Source organism: Lonchura striata, chromosome 11 (genome assembly GCF_046129695.1).
Source record: "Lonchura striata isolate bLonStr1 chromosome 11, bLonStr1.mat, whole genome shotgun sequence".
Classification (NCBI taxonomy): Eukaryota; Metazoa; Chordata; class Aves; order Passeriformes; family Estrildidae; genus Lonchura; species Lonchura striata.
In genome coordinates this window covers 3,512,570-3,531,133 of record NC_134613.1, presented here as the reverse complement: position 1 = coordinate 3,531,133, position 18,564 = coordinate 3,512,570, and positions in this window count along the sequence as shown.

Here is an 18,564-nt window from a genome sequence, read left to right as displayed (position 1 = left end):
GTGAGTTTTCTTTCCCAGGGAAAATGGCCAAAGCATGTGCCCAGGGGCCCCTGGCGCTGGGCTCGGACCTGACTGCAAAGAATCCTTATGTCAAAGGATGGAGCCCAGACCAAAATAGGCCCCTCCTCAAAGTTGTGCTGCCCTGATAGACCCAAGGGAGCCCTACAAACTGACATCAGCAACCTGGACTGGTGAATTTTCTTTCCCAGGGAAAATGGCCAAAGGATGTGCCCAGGGGCCCCAGGCACAGGGCTGGGACCTGAATGCAAAAAAATCCTTATATCGAAGGATGGACCCCAGACCGAAGTTGTCCCCTCCTCAAAGTGGTGCTGCCCTAATAGACCCAAGGGAGCCCTACAAACTGACATCAGCAACCAGGACTGGTGAGTCTTCTTTCCCAGGGAAAATGGCCAAAGGATGTGCCCAGGGGTCCCTGGCACTGGGCTGGGGACTGAATGCAAATAATCCTTATATCGAAGTTGGGATCGCAGACCAAAGTTGTCCCCTCCTCAAATTTCTGCTTCCCAGATAGACCCAATGGAGCCCTAGAAAGTGACATCAGGAACCTGGACTGGTGAGTTTTCTTTCCCAGGGAAAATGGCCAAAGCATGTGCCCAGGGGCCCCAAGCACAGGGCTGGGACTTGACTGCAGGGAATCCTTATATCGAAGTCTGGACCCCCAACCGAAGTTGTCCCCTCCTCAAAGTTGTGCTGCCCTGATAGACCCAAGGGAGCCCTACAAACTGACATCAGCAACCTGGACTGGTGAATTTTCTTTCCCAGGGAAAATGGCCAAAGGATGTGCCCAGGGGCCCCTGGCCCTGGCCTCGGACCTGACTTCAAAGAATCCTTATATCGAAGGATGGGCCCCAGAACGAAGTTGTCCCCTCCTCAAAGTTGTGCTGCCCTGATAGACCCAAGGGAGCCCTACAAACTGACATCAGGAACCTGGACTGGTGAGTTTTCTTTCCCAGGGAAAATGGCCAAAGGATGAGCCCAGGGGCCCCAGGCACAGGGCTGGGACCTGAATGCAAATAATCCTTATATCGAAGGATGGACCCCAGACCGAAGTTGTCCCCTCCTCAAAGTTCTTCTGCCCTGATAGACCCAAGGGAGCCCTACAAACTGACATCAGCAACCTGGACTGGTGAATTTTCTTTCCCAGGGAAAATGGCCAAAGCATGTGCCCAGGGGCCCCTGGGATTGGGCTCGGACCTGAATGCAAAAAATCCTTATATCGAAGGATGGACCCCAGACCGAAGTTGTCCCGTCCTCAAAGTTGTGCTGCCCTGATAGACCCAAGGGAGCCCTACAAACTGACATCAGCAACCTGGACTGGTGAGTTTTCTTTCCCAGGGAAAATGGCCAAAGGTTGTGCCCAGGGGCCCCTGACCCCAGGGCTGGGACCTGACTGCGAAGAATCCTTATATCGAAGAATGGATCGCAGACCAAAGTTGTCCCCTCCTCAATGTTGTGCTGACCTGAGAGACCCAAGGGAGCCCTACAAACTGACAGCAGCAACCTGGACTGGTGAGTTTTCTTTCCCAGGGAAAATGGCCAAAGGATGTGCCCAGGGGCCCCTGGCACTGGGCTGGGGCCTGAATGCAAAAAATCCTTATATCGAAGGATGGACCCCAGACCAAAGTTGTCCCCTCCTCAAATTTGTGCTGCCCTAATAGACCCAAGGGAGCCCTACAAACTGACATCAGCAACCTGGACTGGTGAGTTTTCTTTCCCAGGGAAAATGGCCAAAGGATGTGCCCAGGGGCCCCTGGCACTGGGCTGGGGCCTGAATGCAAATAATCCTTATATCGAAGGATGGATCGCAGACTGAAGTTGTCCCCATCTCATACTTGTGCTGCCCTGATAGACCCAAGGGAGCCCTACAAACTGACATCAGCAACCTGGACTGGTGAGTTTTCTTTCCCAGGGAAAATGGCCAAAGGATGTGCCCAGGGGCCCCAAGCACAGGGCTGGGACCTGACTGCAGAGAATCCTTATATCGAAGTTTGGACCCCCAACCGAAGTTGTCCCCTCCTCAAAGTTGTGCTGCCCTGATAGACCCAAGGGAGCCCTACAAACTGACATCAGCAACCTGGACTGGTGAATTTTCTTTCCCAGGGAAAATGGCCAAAGGATGTGCCCAGGGGCCCCTGGCCCTGGCCTCGGACCTGACTTCAAAGAATCCTTATATCGAAGGATGGGCCCCAGACCGAAGTTGTCCCCTCCTCAAAGTTGTGCTGCCCTGATAGACCCAAGGGAGCCCTACAGACTGACATCAGGAACCTGGACTGGTGAGTTTTCTTTCCCAGGGAAAATGGCCAAAGGATGAGCCCAGGGGCCCCAGGCACAGGGCTGGGACCTGAATGCAAATAATCCTTATATCGAAGGATGGACCCCAGACCGAAGTTGTCCCCTCCTCAAAGTTCTTCTGCCCTGATAGACCCAAGGGAGCCCTACAAACTGACATCAGCAACCTGGACTGGTGAATTTTCTTTCCCAGGGAAAATGGCCAAAGCATGTGCCCAGTGGCCCGTGGCACTGGGCTGGAGCCTGACTGCAAAGAATCCCTATATCGAAGGATTGTTCGCAGACCAAAATTCTCCCCTCCTCAAATTTCTGCTTCCCAGATAGACCCAAGGGAGCCATACAAACTGACATCAGCAACCTGGACTGGTGAATTTTCTTTCCCAGGGAAAATGGCCAAAGCATGTGCCCAGGGGCCCTTGGCCCTGGGGTCGTACCTGGCTGCAAAGAATCCGTATATCGAAGGATGGAACCCAGACCACTGATGTCCCCTCCTCAATGTTGTGCTGCCCTGATAGACCCAAGGGAGCCCTACAAACTGACATCATGAACCGGGACTGGTGAGTTTTCTTTCCCAGGGAAAATGGCCAAAGTATGTGCCCAGGGGCCCCAGGCACTGGGCTCGGACCTGAATGCAAAAAATCCTTATATCGAAGGATGGACCCCAGACCAAAGTTGTCCCCTCCTCAAATTTCTGCTGCCCTGATAGACCCAAGGGAGCCCTACAAACTGACATCAGCAACCTGGACTGGTGAGTTTTCTTTCCCAGGGAAAATGGCCAAAGCATGTGCCCAGGGGCCCCTGGCACTGGGCTGGGACCTGACTGCAAAAAATCCATATATCAAAGGATGGATCGCAGACCGAAGATGTCCCCTCCTCAAATTTCTGCTTCCCAGATAGACCCAAGGGAGCCCTACAAACTGACATCAGCAACCTGGACTGGTGAGTTTTCTTTCCCAGGGAAAATGTCCAAAACATGTGCCCAGGGGCCCCTGGCGCTGGGCTCGGACCTGACTGCAAATAATCCTTATGTCGAAGGATGGAGCCCAGACCAAAATAGGCCCCTCCTCAAAGTTGTGCTGCCCTGATAGACCCAAGGGAGCCCTACAAACTGACATCAGCAACCTGGACTGGTGAATTTTCTTTCCCAGGGAAAATGGCCAAAGGATGTGCCCAGGGGCCCCAGGCACAGGGCTGGGACCTGAATGCAAAAAATCCTTATATCGAAGGATGGACCCCAGACCGAAGTTGTCCCCTCCTCAAAGTGGTGCTGCCCTAATAGACCCAAGGGAGCCCTACAAACTGACATCAGCAACCTGGACTGGTGAGTTTTCTTTCCCAGGGAAAATGGCCAAAGCATGTGCCCAGGGGCCCCAAGCACAGGGCTGGGACCTGACTGCAAAAAATCCTTATATCGAAGGATGGATCGCAGACCGAAGTTGTCCCCTCCTCAAATTTCTGCTTCCCAGATAGACCCAAGGGAGCCCTACAAACTGACATCAGCAACCTGGACTGGTGAGTTTTCTTTCCCAGGGAAAATGGCCAAAGGATGTGCCCAGGGGCCCCTGGCACTGGGATGGGGCCTGAATGTAAATAATCCTTATATCGAAGGATGGTTCGCAGACCAAAATTGTCCCCTCCTCAAATTTCTGCTTCCCAGATAGACCCAAGGGAGCCCTACAAAGTGACATCAGGAACCTGGACTGGTGAGTTTTCTTTCCCAGGGAAAATGGCCAAAGCATGTGCCCAGGGGCCCCAGTATACTGGGCTCGGACCTGAATGCAAAAAATCCTTATATCGATGGATGGACCCCAGACCGAAGTTGTCCCCTCCTCAAGGTTGTGCTGCCCTGATAGACCCAAGGGAGCCCTACAAACTGACATCAGCAACCTGGAGTGGTGAGTTTTCTTTCCCAGGGAAAATGGCCAAAGGATGTGCCCAGGGGCCCCTGACCCTGGGCTGGGGCCTGACTTCGAAGAATCCATATATCGAAGAATGGATCGCAGACCGAAGTTGTCCCCTCCTAAAAGTTGTGCTGCCCTGAGAGACCCAAGGGAGCCCTACAAACTGACATCAGCAACCTGGACTGATGAGTTTTCTTTCCCAGGGAAAATGGCCAAAGGATGTGCCCAGGGGCCCCTGGCACTGGGCTGGGGCCTGAATGCAAAAAATCCATATATCAAGGGATGGATCGCAGACCGAAGATGTCCCCTCCTCAAATTTCTGCTTCCCAGATAGACCCAAGGGAGCCCTACAAACTGACATCAGCAACCTGGACTGGTGAGTTTTCTTTCCCAAGGAAAATGGCCAAAGCATGTGCCCAGGGGCCCCTGGCCCTGGGCTCGGACCTGACTGCAGAGAATCCTTATATCGAAGTTTGGACCCCCAACCAAAGTTGTCCCCTCCTCAAAGTTGTGCTGCCCTGATAGACCCAAGGGAGCCCTAAAAACGAACATCAGCAACCTGGACTGGTGAGTTTTCTTTCCCAGGGAAAATGGCCAAAGGTTGTGCCCAGGGGCCCCAGGCACTGGGCTCGGACCTGAATGCAAAAAATCCTTATATCGAAGGATGGACCCCAGACTGAAATTGTCCCCTCCTCAAAGTTGTGCTGCCCTGATAGACCCAAGGGAGCCCTACAAACTGACATCAGCAACCTGGACTGGTGAGTTTTCTTTCCCAGGGAAAATGGCCAAAGGATGTGCCCAGGGGCCCCTGGCACTGGGATGGGGCCTGAATGCAAATAACCCTTATATCGAAGGATGGTTCGCAGACAAAAATTGTCCTCTCCTCAAATTTCTGATTCCAAGATAGACCCAAGGGAGCCCTACAAACTGACATCAGGAACCTGGACTGGTGAGTTTTCTTTCCCAGGGAAAATGGCCAAAGGATGTGCCCAGGGGCCCCTGGCACTTGGCTCGGAGCTGACTGCAGAGAATCCTTATATCGAAGGATGGATCGCAGACCGAAGTTGTCCCCTCCTCAAATTTCTGCTTCCCAGATAGACCCAAGGGGGCCCTAAAAACTGACATCAGCAACCTGGACTGGTGAATTTTCTTTCCCAGGGAAAATGGCCAAAGCATGTGCCCAGGGGCCCTTGGCCCTGGGGTCGTACCTGGCTGCAAAGAATCCGTATATCGAAGGATGGAACCCAGACCACTGATGTCCCCTCCTCAATGTTGTGCTGCCCTGATAGACCCAAGGGAGCCCTACAAACTGACATCATGAACCGGGACTGGTGAGTTTTCTTTCCCAGGGAAAATGGCCAAAGTATGTGCCCAGGGGCCCCAGGCACTGGGCTCGGACCTGAATGCAAAAAATCCTTATATCGAAGGATGGACCCCAGACCAAAGTTGTCCCCTCCTCAAATTTCTGCTGCCCTGATAGACCCAAGGGAGCCCTACAAACTGACATCAGCAACCTGGACTGGTGAGTTTTCTTTCCCAGGGAAAATGGCCAAAGCATGTGCCCAGGGGCCCCTGGCACTGGGCTGGGGCCTGACTGCGAAGAATCCATATATCAAAGGATGGATCGCAGACCGAAGATGTCCCCTCCTCAAATTTCTGCTTCCCAGATAGACCCAAGGGAGCCCTACAAACTGACATCAGCAACCTGGACTGGTGAGTTTTCTTTCCCAGGGAAAATGTCCAAAACATGTGCCCAGGGGCCCCTGGCGCTGGGCTCGGACCTGACTGCAAATAATCCTTATGTCGAAGGATGGAGCCCAGACCAAAATAGGCCCCTCCTCAAAGTTGTGCTGCCCTGATAGACCCAAGGGAGCCCTACAAACTGACATCAGCAACCTGGACTGGTGAATTTTCTTTCCCAGGGAAAATGGCCAAAGGATGTGCCCAGGGGCCCCAGGCACAGGGCTGGGACCTGAATGCAAAAAATCCTTATATCGAAGGATGGACCCCAGACCGAAGTTGTCCCCTCCTCAAAGTGGTGCTGCCCTAATAGACCCAAGGGAGCCCTACAAACTGACATCAGCAACCTGGACTGGTGAGTTTTCTTTCCCAGGGAAAATGGCCAAAGCATGTGCCCAGGGGCCCCAAGCACAGGGCTGGGACCTGACTGCAAAAAATCCTTATATCGAAGGATGGATCGCAGACCGAAGTTGTCCCCTCCTCAAATTTCTGCTTCCCAGATAGACCCAAGGGAGCCCTACAAACTGACATCAGCAACCTGGACTGGTGAGTTTTCTTTCCCAGGGAAAATGGCCAAAGGATGTGCCCAGGGGCCCCTGGCACTGGGATGGGGCCTGAATGTAAATAATCCTTATATCGAAGGATGGTTCGCAGACCAAAATTGTCCCCTCCTCAAATTTCTGCTTCCCAGATAGACCCAAGGGAGCCCTACAAAGTGACATCAGGAACCTGGACTGGTGAGTTTTCTTTCCCAGGGAAAATGGCCAAAGCATGTGCCCAGGGGCCCCAGTATACTGGGCTCGGACCTGAATGCAAAAAATCCTTATATCGATGGATGGACCCCAGACCGAAGTTGTCCCCTCCTCAAGGTTGTGCTGCCCTGATAGACCCAAGGGAGCCCTACAAACTGACATCAGCAACCTGGAGTGGTGAGTTTTCTTTCCCAGGGAAAATGGCCAAAGGATGTGCCCAGGGGCCCCTGACCCTGGGCTGGGGCCTGACTTCGAAGAATCCATATATCGAAGAATGGATCGCAGACCGAAGTTGTCCCCTCCTAAAAGTTGTGCTGCCCTGAGAGACCCAAGGGAGCCCTACAAACTGACATCAGCAACCTGGACTGATGAGTTTTCTTTCCCAGGGAAAATGGCCAAAGGATGTGCCCAGGGGCCCCTGGCACTGGGCTGGGGCCTGAATGCAAAAAATCCATATATCAAGGGATGGATCGCAGACCGAAGATGTCCCCTCCTCAAATTTCTGCTTCCCAGATAGACCCAAGGGAGCCCTACAAACTGACATCAGCAACCTGGACTGGTGAGTTTTCTTTCCCAAGGAAAATGGCCAAAGCATGTGCCCAGGGGCCCCTGGCCCTGGGCTCGGACCTGACTGCAGAGAATCCTTATATCGAAGTTTGGACCCCCAACCAAAGTTGTCCCCTCCTCAAAGTTGTGCTGCCCTGATAGACCCAAGGGAGCCCTAAAAACGAACATCAGCAACCTGGACTGGTGAGTTTTCTTTCCCAGGGAAAATGGCCAAAGGTTGTGCCCAGGGGCCCCAGGCACTGGGCTCGGACCTGAATGCAAAAAATCCTTATATCGAAGGATGGACCCCAGACTGAAATTGTCCCCTCCTCAAAGTTGTGCTGCCCTGATAGACCCAAGGGAGCCCTACAAACTGACATCAGCAACCTGGACTGGTGAGTTTTCTTTCCCAGGGAAAATGGCCAAAGGATGTGCCCAGGGGCCCCTGGCACTGGGATGGGGCCTGAATGCAAATAACCCTTATATCGAAGGATGGTTCGCAGACAAAAATTGTCCTCTCCTCAAATTTCTGATTCCAAGATAGACCCAAGGGAGCCCTACAAACTGACATCAGGAACCTGGACTGGTGAGTTTTCTTTCCCAGGGAGAATGGCCAAAGGATGTGCCCAGGGGCCCCTGGCACTTGGCTCGGAGCTGACTGCAGAGAATCCTTATATCGAAGGATGGATCGCAGACCGAAGTTGTCCCCTCCTCAAATTTCTGCTTCCCAGATAGACCCAAGGGGGCCCTACAAACTGACATCAGCAACCTGGACTGGTGAATTTTCTTTCCCAGGGAAAATGGCCAAAGCATGTGCCCAGGGGCCCTTGGCCCTGGGGTCGTACCTGGCTGCAAAGAATCCGTATATCGAAGGATGGAACCCAGACCACTGATGTCCCCTCCTCAATGTTGTGCTGCCCTGATAGACCCAAGGGAGCCCTACAAACTGACATCATGAACCGGGACTGGTGAGTTTTCTTTCCCAGGGAAAATGGCCAAAGTATGTGCCCAGGGGCCCCAGGCACTGGGCTCGGACCTGAATGCAAAAAATCCTTATATCGAAGGATGGACCCCAGACCAAAGTTGTCCCCTCCTCAAATTTCTGCTGCCCTGATAGACCCAAGGGAGCCCTACAAACTGACATCAGCAACCTGGACTGGTGAGTTTTCTTTCCCAGGGAAAATGGCCAAAGCATGTGCCCAGGGGCCCCTGGCACTGGGCTGGGGCCTGAATGCAAAAAATCCATATATCAAAGGATGGATCGCAGACCGAAGATGTCCCCTCCTCAAATTTCTGCTTCCCAGATAGACCCAAGGGAGCCCTACAAACTGACATCAGCAACCTGGACTGGTGAGTTTTCTTTCCCAGGGAAAATGTCCAAAACATGTGCCCAGGGGCCCCTGGCGCTGGGCTCGGACCTGACTGCAAATAATCCTTATGTCGAAGGATGGAGCCCAGACCAAAATAGGCCCCTCCTCAAAGTTGTGCTGCCCTGATAGACCCAAGGGAGCCCTACAAACTGACATCAGCAACCTGGACTGGTGAATTTTCTTTCCCAGGGAAAATGGCCAAAGGATGTGCCCAGGGGCCCCAGGCACAGGGCTGGGACCTGAATGCAAAAAATCCTTATATCGAAGGATGGACCCCAGACCGAAGTTGTCCCCTCCTCAAAGTGGTGCTGCCCTAATAGACCCAAGGGAGCCCTACAAACTGACATCAGCAACCTGGACTGGTGAGTTTTCTTTCCCAGGGAAAATGGCCAAAGCATGTGCCCAGGGGCCCCAAGCACAGGGCTGGGACCTGACTGCAAAAAATCCTTATATCGAAGGATGGATCGCAGACCGAAGTTGTCCCCTCCTCAAATTTCTGCTTCCCAGATAGACCCAAGGGAGCCCTACAAACTGACATCAGCAACCTGGACTGGTGAGTTTTCTTTCCCAGGGAAAATGGCCAAAGCATGTGCCCAGGGGCCCCAGTATACTGGGCTCGGACCTGAATGCAAAAAATCCTTATATCGATGGATGGACCCCAGACCGAAGTTGTCCCCTCCTCAAGGTTGTGCTGCCCTGATAGACCCAAGGGAGCCCTACAAACTGACATCAGCAACCTGGAGTGGTGAGTTTTCTTTCCCAGGGAAAATGGCCAAAGGATGTGCCCAGGGGCCCCTGACCCTGGGCTGGGGCCTGACTTCGAAGAATCCATATATCGAAGAATGGATCGCAGACCGAAGTTGTCCCCTCCTCAAAGTTCTTCTGCCCTGATAGACCCAAGGGAGCCCTACAAACTGACATCAGCAACCTGGACTGATGAGTTTTCTTTCCCAGGGAAAATGGCCAAAGGATGTGCCCAGGGGCCCCTGGCACTGGGCTGGGGCCTGAATGCAAAAAATCCATATATCAAGGGATGGATCGCAGACCGAAGATGTCCCCTCCTCAAATTTCTGCTTCCCAGATAGACCCAAGGGAGCCCTACAAACTGACATCAGCAACCTGGACTGGTGAGTTTTCTTTCCCAAGGAAAATGGCCAAAGCATGTGCCCAGGGGCCCCTGGCCCTGGGCTCGGACCTGACTGCAGAGAATCCTTATATCGAAGTTTGGACCCCCAACCAAAGTTGTCCCCTCCTCAAAGTTGTGCTGCCCTGATAGACCCAAGGGAGCCCTAAAAACGAACATCAGCAACCTGGACTGGTGAGTTTTCTTTCCCAGGGAAAATGGCCAAAGGTTGTGCCCAGGGGCCCCAGGCACTGGGCTCGGACCTGAATGCAAAAAATCCTTATATCGAAGGATGGACCCCAGACTGAAATTGTCCCCTCCTCAAAGTTGTGCTGCCCTGATAGACCCAAGGGAGCCCTACAAACTGACATCAGCAACCTGGACTGGTGAGTTTTCTTTCCCAGGGAAAATGGCCAAAGGATGTGCCCAGGGGCCCCTGGCACTGGGATGGGGCGTGAATGCAAATAACCCTTATATCGAAGGATGGTTCGCAGACAAAAATTGTCCTCTCCTCAAATTTCTGATTCCAAGATAGACCCAAGGGAGCCCTACAAACTGACATCAGGAACCTGGACTGGTGAGTTTTCTTTCCCAGGGAGAATGGCCAAAGGATGTGCCCAGGGGCCCCTGGCACTTGGCTCGGAGCTGACTGCAGAGAATCCTTATATCGAAGGATGGATCGCAGACCGAAGTTGTCCCCTCCTCAAATTTCTGCTTCCCAGATAGACCCAAGGGGGCCCTACAAACTGACATCAGCAACCTGGACTGGTGAGTTTTCTTTCCCAGGGAAAATGGCCAAAGGATGTGCCCAGGGGCCCCTGGCACTGGGATGGGGCCTGAATGCAAATAATCCTTATATCGAAGGATGGTTCGCAGACCAAAATTGTCCCCTCCTCAAATTTCTGCTTCCCAGATACACCCAAGGGAGCACTACAAAGTGACATCAGGAACCTAGACTGGTGAGTTTTCTTTCCCAGGGAAAATGGCCAAAGGATGTGCCGTGGGGCCCCTGGCACTGGGCTGGGGCCGGAATGCAAAAAATCCTTATATCGAAGGATAGACCCCAGACCGAAGTTGTCCCCTCCTCAAAGTTGTGCTGCCCTGATAGACCCAAGGGAGCCCTACAAACTGACATCAGGAACCTGGACAGGTGAGTTTTCTTTCCCAGGGAAAATGGCCAAAGCATGTGCCCAGGGGCCCCTGGCACTGGGCTGGGGCCTGAATTCAAAAAATCCTTATATCAAAGGATGGACCCCAGACCGAAGTTGTCCCCTCCTCAAAGTTGTGCTGCCCTGAGAGACCCAAGGGAGCCCCACTAAGTGACATCAGCAACCTGGACTGGTGAGTTTTCTTTCCCAGGGAAAATGGCCAAAGCATGTGCCCAGGGGCCCCAGGCACTGGGCTGGGGCCTGACTGCGAAGAATCCATATATCGAAGAATGGATCGCAGACCGAAGTTGTCCCCTCCTCAAAGTTGTGCTGCCCTGATAGACCCAAGGGAGCCCTACAAACTGACATCAGCAACCTGGACTGATGAGTTTTCTTTCCCAGGGAAAATGGCCAAAGGATGTGCCCAGGGGCCCCTGGCGCTGGGCTCGGACCTGACTGCAAATAATCCTTATGTCGAAGGATGGAGCCCAGACCAAAATAGGCCCCTCCTCAAAGTTGTGCTGCCCTGATAGACCCAAGGGAGCCCTACAAACTGACATCAGCAACCTGGACTGGTGAATTTTCTTTCCCAGGGAAAATGGCCAAAGGATGTGCCCAGGGGCCCCAGGCACAGGGCTGGGACCTGAATGCAAAAAATCCTTATATCGAAGGATGGACCCCAGACCGAAGTTGTCCCCTCCTCAAAGTGGTGCTGCCCTAATAGACCCAAGGGAGCCCTACAAACTGACATCAGCAACCTGGACTGGTGAGTTTTCTTTCCCAGGGAAAATGGCCAAAGCATGTGCCCAGGGGCCCCAAGCACAGGGCTGGGACCTGACTGCAAAAAATCCTTATATCGAAGGATGGATCGCAGACCGAAGTTGTCCCCTCCTCAAATTTCTGCTTCCCAGATAGACCCAAGGGAGCCCTACAAACTGACATCAGCAACCTGGACTGGTGAGTTTTCTTTCCCAGGGAAAATGGCCAAAGGATGTGCCCAGGGGCCCCTGGCACTGGGATGGGGCCTGAATGTAAATAATCCTTATATCGAAGGATGGTTCGCAGACCAAAATTGTCCCCTCCTCAAATTTCTGCTTCCCAGATAGACCCAAGGGAGCCCTAAAAACTGACATCAGGAACCTGGACTGGTGAGTTTTCTTTCCCAGGGAAAATGGCCAAAGCATGTGCCCAGGGGCCCCAGTATACTGGGCTCGGACCTGAATGCAAAAAATCCTTATATCGATGGATGGACCCCAGACCGAAGTTGTCCCCTCCTCAAGGTTGTGCTGCCCTGATAGACCCAAGGGAGCCCTACAAACTGACATCAGCAACCTGGAGTGGTGAGTTTTCTTTCCCAGCGAAAATGGCCAAAGGATGTGCCCAGGGGCCCCTGACCCTGGGCTGGGGCCTGACTTCGAAGAATCCATATATCGAAGAATGGATCGCAGACCGAAGTTGTCCCCTCCTCAAAGTTCTTCTGCCCTGATAGACCCAAGGGAGCCCTACAAACTGACATCAGCAACCTGGACTGATGAGTTTTCTTTCCCAGGGAAAATGGCCAAAGGATGTGCCCAGGGGCCCCTGGCACTGGGCTGGGGCCTGAATGCAAAAAATCCATATATCAAGGGATGGATCGCAGACCGAAGATGTCCCCTCCTCAAATTTCTGCTTCCCAGATAGACCCAAGGGAGCCCTACAAACTGACATCAGCAACCTGGACTGGTGAGTTTTCTTTCCCAAGGAAAATGGCCAAAGCATGTGCCCAGGGGCCCCTGGCCCTGGGCTCGGACCTGACTGCAGAGAATCCTTATATCGAAGTTTGGACCCCCAACCAAAGTTGTCCCCTCCTCAAAGTTGTGCTGCCCTGATAGACCCAAGGGAGCCCTAAAAACGAACATCAGCAACCTGGACTGGTGAGTTTTCTTTCCCAGGGAAAATGGCCAAAGGTTGTGCCCAGGGGCCCCAGGCACTGGGCTCGGACCTGAATGCAAAAAATCCTTATATCGAAGGATGGACCCCAGACTGAAATTGTCCCCTCCTCAAAGTTGTGCTGCCCTGATAGACCCAAGGGAGCCCTACAAACTGACATCAGCAACCTGGACTGGTGAGTTTTCTTTCCCAGGGAAAATGGCCAAAGGATGTGCCCAGGGGCCCCTGGCACTGGGATGGGGCGTGAATGCAAATAACCCTTATATCGAAGGATGGTTCGCAGACAAAAATTGTCCTCTCCTCAAATTTCTGATTCCAAGATAGACCCAAGGGAGCCCTACAAACTGACATCAGGAACCTGGACTGGTGAGTTTTCTTTCCCAGGGAGAATGGCCAAAGGATGTGCCCAGGGGCCCCTGGCACTTGGCTCGGAGCTGACTGCAGAGAATCCTTATATCGAAGGATGGATCGCAGACCGAAGTTGTCCCCTCCTCAAATTTCTGCTTCCCAGATAGACCCAAGGGGGCCCTACAAACTGACATCAGCAACCTGGACTGGTGAGTTTTCTTTCCCAGGGAAAATGGCCAAAGGATGTGCCCAGGGGCCCCTGGCACTGGGATGGGGCCTGAATGCAAATAATCCTTATATCGAAGGATGGTTCGCAGACCAAAATTGTCCCCTCCTCAAATTTCTGCTTCCCAGATAGACCCAAGGGAGCACTACAAAGTGACATCAGGAACCTAGACTGGTGAGTTTTCTTTCCCAGGGAAAATGGCCAAAGGATGTGCCGTGGGGCCCCTGGCACTGGGCTGGGGCCGGAATGCAAAAAATCCTTATATCGAAGGATAGACCCCAGACCGAAGTTGTCCCCTCCTCAAAGTTGTGCTGCCCTGATAGACCCAAGGGAGCCCTACAAACTGACATCAGGAACCTGGACAGGTGAGTTTTCTTTCCCAGGGAAAATGGCCAAAGCATGTGCCCAGGGGCCCCTGGCACTGGGCTGGGGCCTGAATTCAAAAAATCCTTATATCAAAGGATGGACCCCAGACCGAAGTTGTCCCCTCCTCAAAGTTGTGCTGCCCTGAGAGACCCAAGGGAGCCCCACTAAGTGACATCAGCAACCTGGACTGGTGAGTTTTCTTTCCCAGGGAAAATGGCCAAAGCATGTGCCCAGGGGCCCCAGGCACTGGGCTGGGGCCTGACTGCGAAGAATCCATATATCGAAGAATGGATCGCAGACCGAAGTTGTCCCCTCCTCAAAGTTGTGCTGCCCTGATAGACCCAAGGGAGCCCTACAAACTGACATCAGCAACCTGGACTGATGAGTTTTCTTTCCCAGGGAAAATGGCCAAAGGATGTGCCCAGGGGCCCCTGGCACTCGGCTGGGGCCTGAATGCAAAAAATCCATATATCAAAGGATGGATCGCAGACCGAAGATGTCCCCTCCTCAAATTTCTGCTTCCCAGATAGACCCAAGGGAGCCCTACAAACTGACATCAGCAACCTGGACTGGTGAATTTTCTTTCCCAGGGAAAATGGCCAAAGGATGTGCCCAGGGGCCCCTGGCCCTGGGCTTGAACCTGACTGCAAAGAATCCTTATATCGAAGGATGGATTTCAGACTGAAGTTGTCCCCTCCTCATAGTTGTGCTGCCCTGATAGGCCCAAGGGAGCCCTACAAAGTGACATCAGGAACCTGAACTGGTGAGTTTTCTTTCCCAGGGAAAATGGCCAAAGCATGTGCCCAGGGGACCCTGGCACTGGGCTCGGACCTGACTGCAAAAAATCCTTATACCGAAGTTTGGACCCCCAACCGAAGTTGTCCCCTCCTCAAAGTTGTGCTGCCCTGATAGACCCAAGGGAGCCCTACAAACTGACATCAGCAACCTGGACTGGTGAATTTTCTTTCCCAGGGAAAATGGCCAAAGCATGTGCCCAGGGGCCCCTGACCCCGTGCTGGGGCCTGACTTCAAAGAATCCTTATATCGAAGGATGGACCCCAGACTGAAGTTGTCCCGTCCTCATAGTTGTGCTGCCCTGATAGACCCAAAGGAGCCCTACAAACTGACATCAGCAACCTGGACTGGTGAGTTTTCTTTCCCAGGGAAAATGGCCAAAGGATGTGCCCAGGGGCCCCTGGCACTGGGCTGGGGCCTGAATTCAAAAAATCCTTATATCGAAGGATGGACCCCAGACCAAAATTGGCCCCTCCTCAAAGTTGTGCTGCCCTGATAGACCCAAGGGAGCCCTACAAACTGACATCAGCAACTTGGACTGGTGAGTTTTCTTTCTCAGGGAAAATGGCCAAAGCATGTGCCCAGGGGCCCCTGGCTCTGGGGTGGGGCCTGAATGCAAAGAATCCTTATATCGAAGGATGGATCGCAGACTGAAGTTGTCCCCATCTCATACTTGTGCTGCCCTGATAGACCCAAGGGAGCCCTACAAACTGACATCAGCAACCTGGACTGGTGAGTTTTCTTTCCCAGGGAAAATGGCCAAAGCATGTGCCCAGGGGCCCCTGGCACTGGGCTCGGACCTGACTGCAAAATATCCTTACATCGAAGGATGGACCCCAGACCGAAGTTGTCCCCTCCTCAAATGTGTGCTGCCCTGATAGACCCAAGGGAGCCCTACAAACTGACATCAGCAACCTGGACTGGTGAGTTTTCTTTCCCAGGGAAAATGGCCAAAGCATGTGCCCAGGGGCCCCTGGCACTGGACTGGGGCCTGACTGCAAAGAATCCTTATATCGAAGAATGGTTCGCAGACCGAAGTTGTCCCCTCCTCAAATTTCTGTTTCCCAGATAGACCCAAGGGAGCCCTACAAACTGACATCAGCAACCTGTACTGGTGAATTTTCTTTCCCAGGGAAAATGGCCAAATCATGTGCCCAGGGGCCCCAAGCACAGGGCTGGGACCTGACTGCAGAGAATCCTTATATCGAAGGATGGACCCCCAACCGAAGTTGTCCCCTCCTCAAAGTTGTGCTGCCCTGATAGACCCAAGGGAGCCCTACAAACTGACATCAGCAACTTGGACTGGTGAGTTTTCTTTCTCAGGGAAAATGGCCAAAGCATGTGCCCAGGGGCCCCTGGGTCTGGCGTGGGGCCTGACTGTAAATAATCCTTATATCGAAGGATGGATCGCAGACTGAAGTTGTCCCCATCTCATACTTGTGCTGCCCTGATAGACCCAAGGGAGCCCTACAAACCGACATCAGCAACCTGGACTTGTGAGTTTTCTTTCCCAGGGAAAATGGCCAAAGCATGTGCCCAGGGGCCCCTGGCACTGGGCTCGGACATGACTGCAAAGTATCCTTATATCGAAGGATGGACCCCAGACCGAAGTTGTCCCCTCCTCAAAGTTGTGCTGCCCTGATAGACCCAAGGGAGCCCTACAAACTGACATCAGCAACCTGGACTGGTGAATTTTCTTTCCCAGGGAAAATGGCCAAAGGTTGTGCCCAGGGCCCCCTGGACCTGGGCTGGGGCCTGATTTCTAAGAATCCCTATATCGAAGGATGGTTCGCAGACCAAAGTTGTCCCCTCCTCAAATTTCTGCTTCCCAGATAGACCCAAGGGAGCCCTAAAAACTGACATCAGCAACCTGGACTGGTGAATTTTCTTTCCCAGGGAAAATGGCCAAAGGATGTGGCCAGGGGCCCCTGGCCCTGGGCTTGAACCTGACTGCAAAGAATCCTTATATCGAAGGATGGATTTCAGACTAAAGTTGTCCCCTCCTCATAGTTGTGCTGCCCTGATAGACCCAAGGGAGCCCTACAAAGTGACATCAGGAACCTGAACTGGTGAGTTTTCTTTCCCAGGGAAAATGGCCAAAGCATGTGCCCAGGGGACCCTGGCACTGGGCTCGGACCTGACTGCAAAAAATCCTTATACCGAAGTTTGGACCCCCAACCGAAGTTGTCCCCTCCTCAAAGTTGTGCTGCCCTGAGAGACCCAAGGGAGCCCTACAAACTGACATCAGCAACCTGGACTGGTGAATTTTCTTTCCCAGGGAAAATGGCCAAAGCATGTGCCCAGGGGCCCCTGACCCCGTGCTGGGGCCTGACTGCAAAGAATCCTTATATCGAATGATGGACCCCAGACTGAAGTTGTCCCGTCCTCATAGTTGTGCTGCCCTGATAGACCCAAAGGAGCCCTACAAACTGACATCAGCAACCTGGACTGGTGAATTTTCTTTCCCAGGGAAAATGGCCAAAGGATGTGCCCAGGGGCCCCTGGCACTGGGCTGGGGCCTGAATTCAAAAAATCCTTATATCGAAGGATGGACCCCAGACCAAAATTGGCCCCTCCTCAAAGTTGTGCTGCCCTGATAGACCCAAGGGAGCCCTACAAACTGACATCAGCAACCTGGACTGTTGAGTTTTCTTTCCCAGGGAAAATGGCCAAAGGATGTGCCCAGGGGCCCCTGGCACTGGGCTCGGACCTGACTGCAAAAAATCCTTATATCGAAGGATGGATCGCAGACCGAAGTTGTCCCCTCCTCAAAGTTGTGCTGCCCTGATAGACCCAAGGGAGCCCTACAAAGTGACATCAGGAACCTGGACTAGTGAGTTTTCTTTCCCAGGGAAAATGGCCAAAGGATGTGCCCAGGGGCCCCTGGCACTGGGCTGGGGCCTGAATGCAAAAAATCCTTATATCGAAGGATGGATCGCAGACCGAAGTTGTCCCCTCCTCAAAGTTGTGCTGCCCTGATAGACCCAAGGGAGCCCTACAAACTGACATCAGCAACCTGGACTGGTGAATTTTCTTTCCCAGGGAAAATGGCCAAATCATGTGCCCAGGGGCCCCAAGCACAGGGCTGGGACCTGACTGCAGAGAATCCTTATATCGAAGGATGGAGCCCAGACCAAAATTGGCCCCTCCTCAAAGTTGTGCTGCCCTGATAGACCCAAGGGAGCCCTACAAACTGACATCAGCAACCTGGACTGGTGAATTTTCTTTCCCAGGGAAAATGGCCAAAGGATGTGCCCAGGGGCCCCAGTCACAGGGCTGGGACCTGAATGCAAAAAATCCTTATATCGAAGGATGGACCCCAGACCGAAGTTGTCCCCTCCTCAAAGTGGTGCTGCCCTGATAGACCCAAGGGAGCCCTACAAACTGACATCAGCAACCTGGACTGGTGAATTTTCTTTTTCAGGGAAAATGGCCAAAGCATGTGCCCAGGGGCCCCTGGCACTGGGGTGGAGCCTGACTGCAAAAAATCCTTATATCGAAGGATGGATCGCAGACCGAAGTTGTCCCCCCTTCAAATTTCTGCTTCCCAGATAGACCCAAGGGAGCCCTACAAACTGACATCAGCAACCTGGACTGGTGAATTTTCTTTCCCAGGGAATATGGCCAAAGCATGTCCCCAGGGGCCCCTGGCCATGGGCTCGGACCTGACTGCAAAGAATCCTTATATCGAAGGATGGACCCCAGACTGAAGTTGTCCCCTCCTCATAGTTGTGCTGCCCTGAGAGACCCAAGGGAGCCCTACAAACTGACATCAGCAACCTGGACTGGTGAGTTTTCTTTCCCAGGGAAAATGGCCAAAGGATGTGCCCAGGGGCCCCTGGCACTGGGCTGGGGCCTGAATTCAAAGAATCCTTATATCGAAGGATGGACTCCAGACCAAAATTGGCCCCTCCTCAAAGTTGTGCTGCCCTGATAGACCCAAGGGAGCCCTACAAACTGACATCAGCAACCTGGACTGGTGAGTTTTCTTTCCCAGGGAAAATGGCCAA